Source organism: Equus asinus, chromosome 5 (assembly GCF_041296235.1).
Source record: "Equus asinus isolate D_3611 breed Donkey chromosome 5, EquAss-T2T_v2, whole genome shotgun sequence".
Classification (NCBI taxonomy): domain Eukaryota; kingdom Metazoa; phylum Chordata; class Mammalia; order Perissodactyla; family Equidae; genus Equus; species Equus asinus.
The window spans coordinates 37,254,493-37,267,534 of NC_091794.1; the positions used below are offsets into that span (position 1 = coordinate 37,254,493).

General features: G+C 49.4%; 1 long non-coding RNA gene across 1 annotated transcript; it reads left to right on the top strand.

Annotated features, from left to right (window-relative positions):
* The first annotated feature begins 1,772 nt into the window (after positions 1–1,772).
* Positions 1,773–12,663, top strand: LOC139045249 (uncharacterized). Its single transcript, XR_011503255.1, has 3 exons — positions 1,773–1,930; positions 2,076–2,303; positions 9,476–12,663. It is a non-coding gene; the product is annotated as an uncharacterized lncRNA (long non-coding RNA).
* The last annotated feature ends 379 nt before the right edge of the window (positions 12,664–13,042 follow it).

Genomic DNA, 13,042 nt, shown 5'->3' on the forward strand with positions numbered 1-13,042 from the left:
ACACAGAGGCCGGTGTTCTCACGGAGCTACTTCAGTGGTGGAGGCAGGTGTGAAATCACAGCAGTGTGTGACAGGTATTATTCTGGAGGAGCACATGTGAGGGGGACGGCTATGTCTGGCCCTGAGGAAATGACATTCAAGCTGAAATATGAAAGATGAGTAGTAGCTGAAGGATGTGTGTTTGGGGAGGGGGAGGTGGCCGTTTCAGGAAGAGCAAGCACACTTTGTGTGAAGTCCTAGGGGCAGGAGAAACCAAGATTCATTGAAGGAATCTGAAAGAAGTTCAAAACATCTTGAGTGTAGAGTAGAGGCTGAGACGGGCTGAGAGGAGGCTTAGAAGTAGGTGTGGGGGACCAGAGGAATTTTTTTAGACTCATAAAGCCTTCCAGAGAGCTAGGGTTTGAAGGAGAGGCATTACTTTATCAGGTTAGCATGGCTGCTCTGGGAAGGAAGAATGGAGGAGGCAAGGTGGAAATAGGGAGATCAGAGAGGAACCTATGCAGTGGTCAGGTAGAGGAAGGTGGTGGCTGTGGGGATGGAAAGAAGAGGGCAGATCTCAGATATTTTAGGAGGCAGAGTTCACAGGATTGGTGATTGAGTGGTTGAGAGATATGTGGCAGGCGGAGACATCAAGGAGAACCCCCAGGTTTCTGGATTGGCCAAATGGACTTCTACCCCATTTGCTTAACAAACATTTACAAAGTGCAATAAACACTCTGAAACAATAGATCTTGTTTATTAAGAGGTAGATATTATAGCCTTATTTTAACAAACAAAACTGACATCTAGAGAGGCTTAGTGACTCGCCCCAAGTCACAGTGCTAAAAAGTGGCAGGGGCAGAATTTGAATCCAGGGGTGTGTAGCTTTTAGGCTCACTCACTCCTCTTCCTCAGAGACCTAAGCATCACCTAGGTGCTTGTTAAAAACTCAGAATCCTGAGCCACCCACTCTGCCTAGGATCTTGGGACTTAGAATCTCTGGGGCATGGGACCCAGGATTCTGCATTTTAAATAAGCATTCCAGGTGATGCTGATGCACACTGAAGTCTGAGAATCACTGTCGCCATGCAGTCTCTTGTCCTAACTGGAGAAACATCCCTCCATGGTCCCTCCGAGAGCCTTCCCCAGCTATCCTAGGATTTCTGGGGACAGAGAGTGAGAGATCAGATTCTAAGTGGCCTCAGAAGCAAAATGGTCACACTTACTCCTCTGACCACGAAGTACCCTAGATCCCATCCTGGAAGCACCATGAGGATAAATGAGGTCATGGATCCAGCGCTCAAGCACACTGCTCTGAGAGAGGTCAGTCCTCTGGCTAGAGACAGAGGCATGGGTGGGTACCTGGGGCTAGAGTTGGGGTGGGGTGCCATGAGACAGAGGCCCAGATTCCATTCCCACCTCCCAGACACTTCTGCCTCCAGATCTGTTCTCAAGTCCTAGAGACTTCCAGCAACATCATTCAAGACTCTAGACCACAGAGAGGATCTTGGAGATCATCTTATGCAACTCCCCCATTGTAGAGCTGGAAAGCCCAAGGTCCAGAGATGGGACTGCTTGCCCTCCAGTCCCCTCTGCCCTGGGGTACTGGTTGGAGTTGAGCGGGGTAATATTTCAGCAGGTGGCCTGGCAGCAACACCTCCCAGCTGAAGCCCCACTCGTTTGTAAGGCGGATCTGTGAGGCCGGCACTCCTGTTTACTCAGCATCTGTGCCAGGCTACGCCTCGCCCTGGACAAACACAGCCTGGCAAGCGGCAGGGTCCAAGCTCCTTTGTTCTTGGGACTGATAGCAGAGGCAGCAGGGCCGGCGGGTAACAGAGGGCCCGTCCTCACCGGATGTTGGCACCATGGTTCCCACGGGAATGCTTTCCGATCAAGAGGCCGACAGGCTGGAGGGCACCGGGTACTGGCTACACCGGCCTGGGGCAGAAAGGTGACCACCTGGCAACAGAAGGGATGTGAGAGGGGGGCAGGTGGAGGGATGCGGACTGAAAGCCAGGCCAGATAAGGAGGGCTGGGACACGACCATCTCTTCAGGACCAGGTGGGCAGAAGGTCCTAACCCTCTTATCTTTCCAGGCTAAGGAAGTGCCAAGGAACCCAGGAAGCAGGCTCCGACCTTTGATTTGGAATGCGGGCAAGACGTCCAGACTGAGATCAAGGCGCCTCTCTGAGCCCATCATCCTTTGCCCATTTGAGTCTAGGAGGAAGCTCAGTGTAGAAGCAAGTCTGGGCTTTGGCATCATAGGGACCTGAGTCCAAATCCTGGCTCAGCCACTTACCAGCTGGGGGACTTATAATAAGAAGGTGAGCCTTTCAGGGTCCAAGTATCTATAGGAATTATGGAATGAGGGTGGGCTGATAATCAAACCTCTCCTGCAGGGCAATTATGATGCTCTGGCCACAGGACCAGGAGCACTGCAGAGGCCTGATAAATGGTTCCCCATGCTAATTAATGCCCAGTCCCCAGAACCACTCTGGAAACACAGTCAGTTTGGGGACAACTAGAGGAATGTGTGTGCATCGAATTGGGACTTCATGCCCCTGTGGCTATGACCAACTCCAGATTCTGTTTTAAAAAGATAATAAAACTGTGTTCCTGAGGTTGTAGGTTGGTGATAGTTGCAAGAAAGACAAAACTGAGAGGAGAGAGCTTGGGGGCAGTAAATGGTGGTGGGATTGGTTTGATGAGTGCTTTTTGGGCTTTGAGCAAGGACCAGGTTAGAGGCAAGGAGACCAGCAAGGAGGCCACAGGCAAGACTTGATGGTGACAGGGCTGGGGTTGTAGCTGGGGTGGTCTGAGCAATAGGGTGGCTGGTCATTTATGGGAAGAGAAGGAAAGACTTGGGGAAGAGCAATTTGTTTAGGGGGGAAGGGCGTTGGGGAGTAAGGGTGTCCCTGTGGACTCGCTAAGTTTGGGAGGCCTGTCAGCCACTCCTACCTCCTCCACTGACCCCCTCCTTTGTTATCTAAGCAGCCTCAATTTTGGTCTCTCTCTGTCCTTTGGAGGACCCACCTCAGGACCTTTGAACTGGCTGTTCCCTCTACCTGGATGCTCTTCCTCCAGCTTTTACAGAGCTGCCTCCTCTCAGAATTTAGGTCTCCACTTAAATGTCACCTCCCTGAGCACTTCAGTCTCCTCCCTCTTCCCCCACATCATCACTGTCTATCCTATTGCACTATTTTATTTTCCTTCTACTACTTGGCCCTAGCTGAGATTATATTATTGAGTCATTTGTTTACATGTATGTTGTCTGTCTTCCATTCCAGAATGTAAACTTCCTGAGGGTGAGGGCTTATCTTATTTACCACTGAATACCCAGTGTAAGGACCACAGTCCTGCATGAAGTAACTTCTCAGTAACAATTTACTAAATGGATCAGTAAGCACAGCAAATATGTGGTACTCATGCTGCCACGTCCTCTTCCCAAGCCTGGGGCAGACATGGCTCATCTATCATGGACTGTCCTCAACGTGATGATGCAGACAGCCCTTGTCAATCCATCAGAGCTGGCCCAGGAAGTCAAACTATGCCATCCCTGTAGTGAACAAGGTCCCCTGCTTCCTACCCATGTGACCTGTGTGAGTCTGTTAAAGCTCCTTGGGCCTCAGTTTTCTCATCTGATGTCTCATCCAGGATGTCAGGGAGTCCTTCCACCCCTCCTCTGTGGACTGGGCCTCCAGGCTAGAGCCTGATGCCACGTACAGACACCAGATGCTCCCAGACAGGGGGCTCCATTCCCGTCTTTCTCTTCACTCCTGCACTCTTCTCTCCCTCTGTTCCCCCCATTTTCTCACCAGCCCCAGAAGGCGAGGCTAGAAGGGACCTTTGACACTTGGTCCAACAAAACCCTCATTTTCAGATGAGGAAACTGAACTCAGAGAAGGAAAGTCAATGGAGCCAGAAATCCAACAAAGACTAGTTGTCCACACCCAGTGCTTTGGCAGCAGCCATCCCTTTCCCCCAATCCCTGTGGGGCCTGGGCACTCGCCGCTGTCAGCACCTCCTCTCCACGATGGGGAGCTGGGGGCTGCAGCTTCTTTGGAACCGGGCATGTTCCCAAGCCCCAGGAGGCAGGCAGCCTGGCTTCTCTCCAGGCCCTGGGCAGTTGGTGGAAGAAGGATGCCCCGTGGCTTCCTGGCTCCTTCCACCACTTCCGAGCCGCCCATTCAAAGGAGGTGAGAAAGGTGGAGCCTCTTCCTCCACAGTTGCTTTCGGAAATTGCCTCGGGTTGTTTGGGCCCGGGCGAGGCTCTTAGCTGTTCCAAAGCCAATTAATGCCTTGTTGGCAGCTTCCCCCCTTCATCTTCCTCCCATCCAACCTGGATCATCCCCTCCATTCTCTTGAAGCTATTCTGCAGCGGTACCCTCTCTGACAAGAGCTCCGTTCTGGCTTCCCTTGAGGAAGGGTGGAGGAGGAGATGGATGGGTATTGACTAAGGCTCGCTGTGATCTTAAGTGGAGGTGCTTTAAACATCTCCCAGAGAGGGGGACGCTTCTGCTGCCTCTGAGCCTGCCTGTGCAGCTCTTGTTTGCAAACTGTCTTTTCTTGTGGAGAAGCCGCACTTCCTTTTCTAGGAGCTATTTGGGGAAACACTAACGTTTGAGGGAACAGAGAGCCAGCTCCCTGCTCCAGAGGACAGCGAGGACCCAGAGGGATCCAAAGTGCTAATTAAGGACCAATGCCCATAGACTTTTGGGGGGAGCTAAAAAATGGAAAAGACTGGAGCTTTCATGTTTAATAAGGAAGGAGGGAATAGCAGACTAAGGGAAGTTTGTAGGGAGACAGATTTTAACTTGATGTTTGACATTTCAGCCCATTTATTGAACTGTCACTGTGTGCCAGGTGTGGGGGACAACAGTGAGCCAACAGACAAGGCCCCCATCCTCAGGGAGATCACAGTCAGAGAAGGAGCAAGGCGAGGGTCAGGCAATCACAGCACAAACCACCCAGGACACTACGGAGCACGGGCCTAGACACGGGCACCTTGCCCCCCTGCCAAGGAGAACCCCGTGACAGTAGTCATGGAAGGCTTCCTGAGGAGGCAGACATGGAGCTGAGACAGGGCTGAGGCCTGGAAAATGAAGAGTTGGCCAGAGAGGATGACAGAGGGGTTCTCAGCCCTGGACTCACATTGGAATCGCCTGGGGAATTTCTAAAAATGAAAGATGCCCACCTCCAGGGATCCTGACCTGGGCCAGAGCCTGGGCACTGACGGGTTTTAAAAGCTCCCCAGCTGGATCTGATGTTAGGGAGAGATAGGGAGAACCACCAGATCATAAAGTATGCGGGGGGTGGTGGGGGACAGTGCAGGAGTCTGCGGTGGGGTCAGCAGTGGCCACATTGCAGACGGTTTCACCAGCTGCATTAAGGAGTTTGGTGTTCAGCCCAAGGGAGGTAGGAAACCCCTGATGGGCTGTAAGGTTTCAAGCAGAGGAGTAAGTCAATCACATTTGCTTTTTAAAACAAAACTTTTTGATCTAGCATTTCCCCTCCTCCCCTATCTGATGTGGTAGGATCCCTAGAGAAGCCCACTCAGGACTACCGGGGTCCATGGGACCTGCTGGGAGCTCTTCTTTCTTCTGTACACTAGAGGCCTTCACCAGGCCCTGCCTCAGGTCTCTGGGCAGCGTGGGTCCTTTGTCCCTTCCTCAGGTGGGGAAGGGTCCTGGGAATGCCCGGCCCCTTCTCCCCGCTTGCCCCTGCTCCCCAGCATCTGCCCAGGGACTGGCTCTGGCCAATTTCATCCCAGGCTTCTTTCCCAGCCCAGCCAGAAATGGGCCCGGATCTCCTCCAGGGTTCCAGCAGGCACAGTACAAGTGAGGCATTTTCTTCTCCATGTTTTCTGAAGCTGCCACTCTGGGGTCAGACCTAGCAGCTTTTTCCTTCTTGGAATGCATTTTGTCAGGCTTGTCTGGGTGCCTGCAGCGATTCACAGAATCCTCCACGTACCTCCTGCTCCCAGCTGGAAGGAGAAAGCACAGGGAAAGAAAGAAGGGCCTCTGGGGCCAGCCCAGTGGTGCAGCGGTTAAGTTTGCACGATCTGCTTCTCAGCGGCCCGGGGTTTGCCGGTTCAGATCCCGGGTGCGGACATGGCCCAGCTTGGCACGCTATGCTGTGGTAGGCGTCCCACATAGGAAGTAGAGGAAGATAGGCACGGATGTTAGCTCAGGGCCAGTCTTCCTCAGCAAAAAGAGGAAGACTGGCAGTAGTTAGCTGAGGGCTAATCTTCCTCAAAAGAAAAAAAGAAAAGAAAGAAGGACCTCAGAGTCGGACAGACCAGGTTAGAAACCTGACCCCATCTCATATTAGCTTTGTGACTTGCTTGAGCAAGTCACTTCATCTCTCTGATTCTCCATTTCCGTATTTCTAAAATAATGACACCAACCTCATGGGACACTTGTGACCATTAAATGAGAAAAATATGTAAAAGCCTGAATGGAGTACCTAGCACACAGTAGGTCTTCAATAAATGGTAGTGCCACTTGCTATTATTAGTTAATGTTAATTATTATTATTACTAGTGCTGGGTGCTCTGCTAAACTACAGAATTCCATTGAGTTTTAGTGTCCCCTTTTGTAGAATAAGGAGATGTGGCACCCAACTTGTAGAGTTGCTGTGAATACAACACGAAGACAGTTTGAGCGACTGTTACTCATGGGCCAAGAAAATGCTGAATATCTAACAGGCCCCTCAGACCTTCCGTCCCACTCAGTTATGGAGGTTTACACCACTACTCGCTGGCAGATTGACAGGGGCCTTTCAAAATGCATCAGGATGAAGCTCAGGAACTGTCATAACAGCACCATCATGTGGCACACAGTGTGTGGATTCTGCACACAAGAGCAAAGCCTGGGGTTTGCATTGTATCGAATGCTCTAAGACAGATCCTCCCGGGGACAAATCTTCACCAATGGTGACTGTAGGGTGGAAGCCAGCTCTGGTTTGTGCATTTCTTCCTTCCTTCTTTTCTTCATTCACTGAGCAGGACTTAAATGAGGTGAAGGGTCTAGTAGTTAGAATTTGACCAGAGGACCCAGGAATGGCCAAATCTAGCCCTCCAGTCTTCCCTTTCCATAAAGTTCCCAAGGCTATGAGGATAAAAATAAATGAGAAACCAATATGGCACTTTATTATTAGCTGGTGAATGCTTCCCACTCCCCCCGCCCCTCCCCACTTTGAGCAGCTAGGGCACCTCCTTCAGCCTCACAGCCCAGACTGGGGCCTTACCAGGGGCTACTGGCCAGATGAGGAGCCCTTTCAAGTGCCCTGGTACTCATGTGGAAATATGGGAGAGGAAAAGATGCCAGCCTGCAGGAGAGAGCCCAAGCTGTCTTATTGATCCAGTGGCACAGGCGAAGGAAGCAGAAGAAGATTGTAGATTGTGGGTGGGTTTAATACACTGTAACCCTGTCCCTATCTGGGCCTTGGAAACTGACCAAGTAAATCAGCATCTCTGGAAAGGGGGGAGGGGCAAGGAGAAGGGAAGAGAGGTTCTCCACCTCCTGCAGAATACAACAATGAGCGAGATAGGCATGGCCCTGCCTTCAAGGAGCTTCCGGTCTAGCAGGGAAAATAATTACTGATTAAGTTATCATAATATGTAAGAAGTGCAGCGCAGAAGAAATGTGCGATGTTATAAAGCATGCTCTGGAGGCCCAGCAAGGCTGTGCTCAGGCAATGCTGCGGACGCTGGAAAGTTAAGACTCAGTTACCCGTCAGGCAGGGTGGGGAGATGGGGCGGGGCAAGAAGAGTCAGAAAGAATCGTACTGATGTGCTGTAATGAATGAGATACCTTCCCCAATATCTTCTCAGGAAATTGCAGAGCCCAGGAAGTATTCTGAACTACCCCTGAATGCTGAGTTCCCCAGGCTCCATCCTCAGACCTTTGTCGGTCTCATACCACACAGTGCCCTGGGGGACACCAGCTCTGCCTACAGCTCTTTCCCATTCTCCAGACCCCATCTGTCCACTGGCTCCTGGACATCTCCATCTGGGTGTCTTTCGGGCACCTCAAATCCAACATGTCCAAAATTCTACTCTTCTCCCTTCCACCCCCAACCCCACCTCTTCCTCCCTCTGCGTTCTGTATGTCGGCGAGGGGCAGTTCCATCCACCAGGTGCCCACACCAGGAACCTGGGTGTCTGCACAGACTTCTCTCCTTCCTTCTTTCATACACCCTATTAGTTATGAATCATGACAGATTTTAGCCACTTAACATTTCTTTGCATGCTTTTCAGTCATTCATGTCCTCCGATCCATCTGAGCCACTGCCTGGGTATAAGTTAGTCCTTCCTTTCCTGCCTGTTTGATTGCCATTACCTTCTAACTGGTCCCCAAACTCTTAACCACTGTTATTCTGTTAAGTTTCTGTTGGTGATCAAGCGAGGTGCCCCCACAAGTCACCCATCCCTTCTATAGAGATTGAGAGTGTGGGCTCTGCAGTCAAGCAGGTTGGGTTTAAGTCCTGTCACACACCCTCAGTGTGACCTTGAGCAAGTCATATAACCTCGTTAAGCCTCAGTCTCCTCACCTGGAAATGGAGATAGTGACAGCACCTAGGTGGTACACAGCCACTGTTTTTGTCTGCCCCCATATACTTCCTTCTTCCCACCCTTCCTTTGGGTGACACGCCCCTCCTCCACTCCACATGGCGGGGTTGCCCATCACAGAACCTGATCCCCGATCACAGGGGTGGCCATTGGCCCAGGTCAGGCCAGACAGAGCCTTCTCCTGGGAACTGGACTCTTGAGAGAAATCCCAAGGACTGAAGGGAACTGGTGCTGAGTTGGCGGAGCAGCGCCCTCTAGACAGAGTCCATACACAGCCATGGCAAGCTCCAGTCCTGTCCCAATCCATCCTAGAGCCTGGCTGTTCCTCTTTTCCTTCAATTCTGTGAACTATCCAATCTTTCTCTCTTCCTACCTCCTCTCTCCCTCTCTTCCTTTCTCTGCTTAAGTTAGGGCCTGTTTCTGACCCTAAATTCTAAAATCTACAAAATAGCACTATTGCTAGGACGAAATGGGGCCATGCCCATCAAGCCCAGTTCCAAGAATGTTAGCTGTTGAATGATGGCCACCCACCCAATGATGGCCCACTCACGGTGGCCCTTTCAGTGGACCCTGGGCAGCCAGTACATGGTGAGCCATGTGAGGGCAGGAGTTGTGTCTGGTTTGCTGACCTCTGACCCCTCTTGGCCTGCATGGTGTCTGGCATTTAGTAGGTCCTCAATAAACATCCACTTACTGTTGACTGATGTTCAGAGTCTGCGTATATAACTACTTGCTGTTCTTGTGGAGGAGATGATCCTTATAAATCCTGGCCAGGCCTAACCTCCTTCGGCCATGGTTATTAGAGGTACTGGAGTCATCCCTCACAGGAGCAGTCCTGGTCTCCAGGTCTGACTCTGCCTTCCTTGAAATTCCTCAAGCCTTCAGTGCTATTTCTCTGGATGTCTGTGATTTTTGTCTTTTCAGGATCACCTCAATTTCCCTACTTTGGGGAACTGCTTCTCTCCCAGTCCAATCGTATGATTCTAGTGCACCCTTTAGTCAGTGGACCCCACTCCATGGCCCCAGGGGTGATCAAAGAACTAGGGCGAGACCATGGCCCCAGGGGTAATCGAAGAACTAGGGCGAGACCATGGAGCTGCCATCATTTCCCAGAGCTGAAATGCTGTGAATGGGGGCTTGCTGGTAGCCATCGTTGCCAGACAGTCTGGAGATGACGACAATCTGTCTGCATAACAGAAAATGAGACAGAGAAGAAATGCAGAAGGCAAAAAGAGACTTGACAATATCATTTGAGTTCCTCTATCCAGTCTGTTTCTGGGACTAACCCCCTCTAGGTGAAGGATTGACTCATTTCCTCATTTAACAAACTTCTATTGAGTTCCTAGTGCATGAAGGGGAATACGGAAATAAGGAAGATACTGTCACTGTCCTCGAGGCAGTAATTGTGCTGTGACAGGCATGGACACACACACACACACACACTCATAGTGGATAATGGAGGAGGCACAAAAGAAAGTACACTACCATCTGGGCCAAGGCGGGGTGCGGGCAGCTCAACAAAGACTTCGTGGAGGTGGTGACCCCCAGAGGAATCTTAAAATGCCACTGGTAGGAGTGATCCTCAATGGGTCCACTCTTCAAAGTACGAGGCTAGGCCACCCGGGCTGCTCAGTTGGAAATCCTTTGTGGACTTATTTCTAAGGACAAGCCTTTGTCACATGAGCATGCTGCTAAGCTGGAGGCCTTCATTGGGAGGTGACACAATGCTGGAAAGGAACCACTGCAGGCTGATGCCCTGAGCTGTCTCTACCACAGACCTCCCATTGTGTTCTGTCATTTCCTCTGGAAGTTTTAATTTTGGAAGGCCGCCCTGACCTACCTCTTCAGGTTGATCAAATGGCACAGTTATCTACCTAGGATCCCAGATTGTATTGAACTGAATGGATGGGAGTGGGGGGCTGTCTAGAAAAGAAAGTGCCAAAGGGAGTCCAGCCATCCACAAGCTGTTAGCTGGAGCCGGCTGCCCACAAAGGATCCCTTTGTTATTCCAGGAGGTGTTGTCACAAGAGCTTGGCCACAACTCACGAAGCACATCCAGGAACTGTTTTCATGAAAGGGCTGGCAGGGAGCACTGTCTGGTGGCCTGGAACGGATTCTGATCTTGAGGAGACCGGGAGGGGAACACCGCCAGGCTGCCCGGCACCACCTGCCCCTGAAGCTGGCTGTCCCATGGGCAGTGACCAAGAAGCATGGCCAGAACTCCACAAAATGCCTTCTGGGCTGTGGTCAGCTCCCTCTCTGAAAGGTTCTGAGAGCTCCTACTTCCATCCTAAACCTTGTTGTTGCAGAAACAATTGCAACTCTTCCCTTATAATTTGCAACACACTGCAGCCCTCAATCATATCCATCTTGACCACAGCAGAGTGTCAGAAATCTTTGGAAAGGAAATTGATCTGAATTGCTACTCTTATAGCTAGAGTGACTGTATAATTTATCTTTCAAACCTAAACACTTTGAAAAGTCATAGGAGGCACTGGGACAACTGGCATGAACTTGGACCAGCCCAGGCAAACCTAGAAGTCTGGGCTCCCTATTTCTTCCCTTGAACAAAAGGTGAAGACAAAAGGATGGTGCCTTGAAGCAGATTGTTGGTGGAGATGGCAACCAGCCAGTCCAAATTCCTTGATGTCTCTCACTCCATGTTTCATAGCAGGATGTTCTGAGTTAATCATGGCACAGCTTGCCTTAGCGACCTCCATCCAGACTTTGCTGAGGACGCACTAGCCAAGAACATAGTCTAGATGCATTCCCTGTGTAACTGTTCTTCTGTTGTTCTCGGAGGCTGTGAAGCACAGAATAAGAAGGTAAGCTTGTACGTGAAAGATCAAGCAACACCAAGTGTGGGAGAGGGCACAGAGCCACAGACACTCTGGCACACTGCATGAGGGTGAACTGCACAGTGAACTGGAGGAGCACAATGCCCTCGGCCGAGTAATTCCTCTCCTGAGTGTACACCGTGTGAAACTCTCACATGTGTGCAGAAGGATACCTGAACAAAAACGTTTGTAGCAGCACTGACTAGAAGAGTAAAAAACTGAGCGCAATCTAAAGGTCCATCAACAGAGTTGTGGATTGTGGAAAGTGATGACAAAAACAAATCATCCAATTAAAAGACGGGCAGAGGATCTGAATAGACATTTTTCCAAAGATGACAAACAATTGGCCAACAGGTACATGAAAAGGTGCTCAACACCACTAATCATAAGGGAAATGCAAATCAAAACCACAATGAGATATCACCTCTTGCCAGTTAAAATGGCTCTTATCAAAAATACAGGAAATAGCAAGCATTGGCAAGGATGTGGAGAAAAGGGAACTCTTGTGCACTGTTGGTGGGAATGTAAATTGGTGCAGCCACTATGGACAACAGTATGGAGGTTCCTAAAAAAATTAAAAATAGATCTGCCATATGATCCAGCAATTCTGCTTCTGGATATTTATCCAAAGGAAACAAAATCACTGTTGAAAAGATATCTGCATCCCAATGTTCGTGGAAGCTTTATTTACAATCGCCAAGACATGGAAACAACCTAAGCATCCACTGATGGATGAATAGATAAAGTAGATGTGGTGTATATGCAAAGGAATATTTTTCAGTAAAAAAGAGGGAAATCCTGCCATTTAGGACAACATCGATGTTCTCTGAAGGCATTATGTGAAGTGAAATAATTCAAACAGAGGAAGACAAATACCATATGATCTAAATTATATGTGGAACCTAAAAACAAAAAAACCCTAACTCATACATACAGAAAGCAGATTAGTGGTTGCCATAGGGTGGGGGCAGGGGGCCAGTGAAATGGGTGAAGGGGGTCAAAGGTACAACCTTCCAGTTATAAGGTAAATAAGTCCTGGGCATGTAATGTACACCATGGTGACTGTAGCTAACAATATTGTATTGTATATTTGGAAGTTGCTAAGAGAGTAGATCTTAAAAGTTCTCATCACAAGAAAAAAAATTGCAGCTATGTGTGGTGATGGATGTTAACTAAACTTATTATGGTGATCATTTCACAAAATACACAAATCAAATCATTTTGTTGTACCCCTAAAACTAATACAATGTTATATGTCAATGGTATCTCAATAAAAAATAATTAAATAAAAAGTGAAGATAATACATAAATTAGACACATATGTATCAACGTGGATAAATGGCAAAAACAATTTTGAGAGAAAAATGCAAGTGGCAAGAGAATTTCTTTACTCTGCCTCTTACTTAGAAAAGGTTCTAAACATGCACTAGGATGCTATGTACCGTTTATGAATTCTTGCCTATATGGTAAAGGTATATAAAGATGCATGAAAATGATAAACACCAAATTCCGGACAGCAGTTGGAGAGGAGAGAGGGAAGGGGGCCAGGAGGGGAATACAGAAGCTTCAACTGGGTCTGTAATATTTTATTTCTTAAGCTAGATGGCGGGTAAGCAAGATGCATTCTAGTCTCTCCTGAGACAGGTCTGCATTC